General features: G+C 40.8%; 1 long non-coding RNA gene across 1 annotated transcript; it reads right to left on the minus strand.

Annotated features, from left to right (window-relative positions):
• Positions 1 to 2,570: 2,570 nt before the first annotated feature.
• Positions 2,571 to 4,112, minus strand: LOC147581689 (uncharacterized). Its single transcript, XR_015249728.1, has 3 exons — positions 4,043 to 4,112; positions 3,201 to 3,315; positions 2,571 to 2,784 (listed from the first exon to the last, which is right to left on the minus strand). It is a non-coding gene; the product is annotated as an uncharacterized LOC147581689 (long non-coding RNA).
• Positions 4,113 to 4,343: the final 231 nt, after the last annotated feature.

Here is a 4,343-nt window from a genome sequence, read left to right on the forward strand (position 1 = left end):
CCTAGCTGCACTTGTGAGTTTTGGCAGTGAAAAGCAGACACAAATCTCTGAATGGTCATTCCAATCTAGGAGGAAAGATCCAAAGATTAATACCATATGATACCAAAGATACGACATATGAAAGACATGGTGGATAAACTGGACTTTTTGAAAATCAAAAACTTCCACTCTGTGAAAGATAATATCAAGAGAATGAGAACAAATCAGAGACTGGGAGAAAATATTTGCAAAAGACCCATCTGATAAAGGGCTGTTTTCTGAAATACACAAAGAACTCTTAAAAGCAACAATGAGAAAACAAGCAACCTAATTTAAAAATGGGCCAAAGATTTGAACAGACACCTTGCCCAACAACAGATACAGATGGCAAATGTGCACATGAAAAGATGCTCCACATCATGTCATCAGGGAAATGGAAGTTAAAACAAAAATGAGGTACCATTATATACCTGTTAAAATGGTCAAAATGCAACATGAACTGAATGTACTCCACATGTGACCCAGCAACAGCACTTCTTGTTGTCCGTCCAAAGGAATTGAAAATTGATGTGCACATAAAAACCTGCAGCATAAGCATTAAAAATGTTTCTAGAAGAAACATTTATTCATACTTGCCAAAAGTTGTAAGCACTCAAGATGACCTTTTCTTTCTTGATTAACTTCTTTGTTTCAAATTTTTATTGAAATTCTAGTTAGTTAACATATAGTGTAATATTGGCTTCAGGAGTAGAACTTAGTGATTCATCACTTACATATAACACCCAGTGATCATCATAACAAGAGCCCTCCTTAATGCCCATCACCCATTTAGCCCATCCCCTGCCCTCCACTCTCCGTCAACACTCAGTGTGTTCTCTATAGTTAAGAGTTTTTCATGGTTTGCCTCTCTCTCTCTCTCTGGTTTTTTTTTCCTTCCTATATGTTCATCTGTTCTGTTTTTGTTTTTTTGTTTTTTTCAAGTGGTCCTTTAGTAGGAAAATGGATAAATAAACTGGTGCAGCCAGGCAATGGAATATTATTCAGCATTAAAAAGATCTAAGCTAAAAGCCATGAAAATACATGAAGGAACCCTAAATGCACATGACAAAGGGAAAGAAGTCAATCTGAGAAGGCTACATACTGAATGATTTCACTGATACAACATTCTGGAAACAACCAAACTGTAGAGACAAACATCAATGGTTGCCAGGGGAAGGGGAGAGAAGGAATAAATAGGCAGAATACGGAGGATTTTTAGGGCAGTAAAAATACCCTGTATGATATTTTAATAATGAATACATGGCATTATACATTTGTCCAAACCCATAGAATGTAGAACATCATGAGCAAACCATAGAGTAGACTATGGATTTTAGGTGATTATGATGTGTCAGTGTAGTTTCATCCTTGGTAAAAAAATGTACCATTTGATGAGTGATGTTGATAATGTGGGAGGCTGTGCATGAGTGGGGTATCGGAGAAGTCCTGCACCTCCCTCTCAATTTTGTGGTAAACCTGAAAAAATGTTATAAATTTTTCTTTTTTTTCCAAAAAGAGAAGGGAAGGGCTCCTGGGTGACTCAGTCAGTTGAGTGACCGATTTCAGCTCAGGTCATGATCTCATGGTTTGTGGGTTCGAACCCCGTGTCAGGCTCTGTGCTGACAGCTCAGAGCCTGGAGCCTGCTTCAGATTCTGTGTCTCCCCCTCTCTCTGCCCCTCCCCTGCTCATACTCTCTCACTGTCTCTCAATAATAAATAAAACATTAAAAAGAATTCAAAAAGAGAAAGGAAAAATAACTAATGCCACAGAAGATCCTAGAACAATGTATTCCCTTCATAATATTATCTTTAGCCAGTCAGGTTGCCACTGATAAATCCAATGGAGTCATACAATAGCACCAAATTGATACAAACAGCATTCTCCTCCAATGATAAGTTGTTTTGGCAGTTGGTGACAGAGTTGGGGGTCTCCTGACCCATAGTCCAGTGTCGTTATTCTATGGCACAGCCTGTCACCTCAGGCACAGATGTGGATTCTCTCTATAAAAGCTGTGCCAACTAAGATATAACTAGACCTATTCAAGAAGTTGCCACCAGGATCTCAAAAATAGACTGAGTTAGCGGGCTGTTTATCTCTTGCTGTAAACAATGAGTGATTTAGAAGGGCCTGACACCTGAACAAGACACAGTGTGGTTTCCCTTGTTGGCCTGTGTGTTTCTTATGGCCTCCAACTATTATATTTCAGATGCTTGGAACTGACAGAGCCATGGATGTGCAGTAGGCATTGGAGATGCACAGCATTTTGTGTGAGGGAGAATAATGCCACACTTAGAAGTTGAGATGAGGGGCGCCTGGGTGGCTCAGTCGGTTAAGCGTCCGACTTCAGCTCAGGTCACGATCTCACGGTCCATGAGTTCGAGTCCCGCGTCGGGCTCTGGGCTGATGGCTCAGAGCCTGGAGCCTGCTTCTGATTCTGTGTCTCCCTCTCTCTCTGCCCCTCCCCCGTTCATGCTCTGTCTCTCTCTGTCTCAAAAATAAATAAAACGTTGAAAAAAATAATAATAAAAAAAAAAGAAGTAGAGATGACAGATGGTTTTGACTGAGGTAAAAGAAAATAGCTTTATTTTCCATGCTGATACCTATATGATTTCATACACATAAAATCAATTTTAATAACTAGCACAGGTTAAAATAAACAAACAGTCCTTCTTTGAATTATTTGGGAATGATCCCCATGGTTCTCAAAAGAAGCACAATGCATCGTCTTCATGAAGAACCAAGTAAAAACTGTTATACAGAGAACGCTGCAAAAGAGAAAGAGATAACCTTATATTCACTGAAGCCTGGAAGATTCTTCTATTTCTCCCTTACCCAGTCAGGTTTTTTTCCAGTCCCTGGAGCCCCTAAGAAAAAGAGACCCGGTTTCTCGCCACTTGATCAGTCAATTAATCCATCGGCATTTATTTATGTATTTTAAATAAGTATTTCAAATATTCCACCATTTATGAGGCTGTCAAATAAAATCTTTATCGACTGAAAAACTTTTGTTGCAGAATTATCTTTTTGACAAGAACCCAAAAGGATAAAAAAGCTCACGTTCTGCATTCAAGCAATTATGTAACAATACCCGCTGTGACACACACACGCATAAGGAATTAGAGGGAGGTAGACTCTTGGATTGTTAAAAGAAAAGAAAGTGACAATAAAATCAAGGCTTCACCTCAGATCCTGAATCACAATGGGCCACGTCTGCAGAAATGACAGAATCTTGACATCTGAAGGAACCGTAAGCGATTTTCTCATGACAGCAGTATAAAATTCTTCTTGAAGACAGCCTGGAAAGATTGCAGGAAAGAATTAAAAAAAAAAAAAAAAAAATCACAAATTTGGAAATCCCAAGGTCAAAAGAGCAGAATTTCAATTAATGAAATCATTAAATGTCACTTCATCTTTGGTGGATGGAAATTAGATAAGTTAACAGCATCACGGCATAGCTGTCCTCTCAAGGGTCAGAGGTCCATGGCCGTGCATGGTTACCCAAGACCCTCTCGTAGAGACCCCTCTTCCCAAGATTCTCTGTGCTAACATTGTGGGAAACATGTTAAGGAAGCTTTCATGTACATGCAGTTTCACTCTGTGCAATTCAATAGAATGGACACACTTTGAGCAAACAAAAACCTATTAAGAGTTTAAAAATACAGTGTTTTCCTGCATTATCATTTTCTGTCCGACAGGAGCATTATACTTATCTCCTCTCATATCCCAGATAAATCTGTCAGAAATTCCTGTCCAGAACACATCGGAGTCCAAACCACTCCCGACCACCCTCACTGTTACAATGCTCATTGAAGCCACCAGAATCTCTCATCTGGACAATCACCCCCTAACCCGCCTCTCTGCTTTTACCCCTGGTCTTCCCAACGCAGCAGACAAGCTGATCCTGTGATCCTTTTAAAATCTAAAATGCATTTTTAAAAAGCCAGCAAGTTACATCATGTTACTCCTGTGTTTAAATACTGCGTTGCGCTCTGAGACAAAGCCCATGTCCTCCCGGTGACCTACAGTCTGGCTCCTCTCTACCACAGTCTCCCTTGCTCACTCTGCCCCAGCCCCATGCAAGCCTCCTCCAGCCTTTGGCCTCTGCTTGGAAGGCTCCGCCCCAGGGAAGGGCGTGACTAAGTCCCTCCATCAAGAGTCAACTGTCACTTCCTCAACGAGAACTACACTTCCCACTCCAAATCTCCCCACCCTGCTCTACTTTTTTTCCCTCTCATTTTTAGAGACAAAGTGCACACATGCACAAGTGGAGGTGGGGGGCGGAGAGGGAGAGAGAGAGAGCAGGAAAAAGGAGGGGCAAAGGGAG

Source organism: Puma concolor, chromosome B1 (genome assembly GCF_028749965.1).
Source record: "Puma concolor isolate L17-30 chromosome B1, mPumCon1.1.hap2, whole genome shotgun sequence".
Classification (NCBI taxonomy): domain Eukaryota; kingdom Metazoa; phylum Chordata; class Mammalia; order Carnivora; family Felidae; genus Puma; species Puma concolor.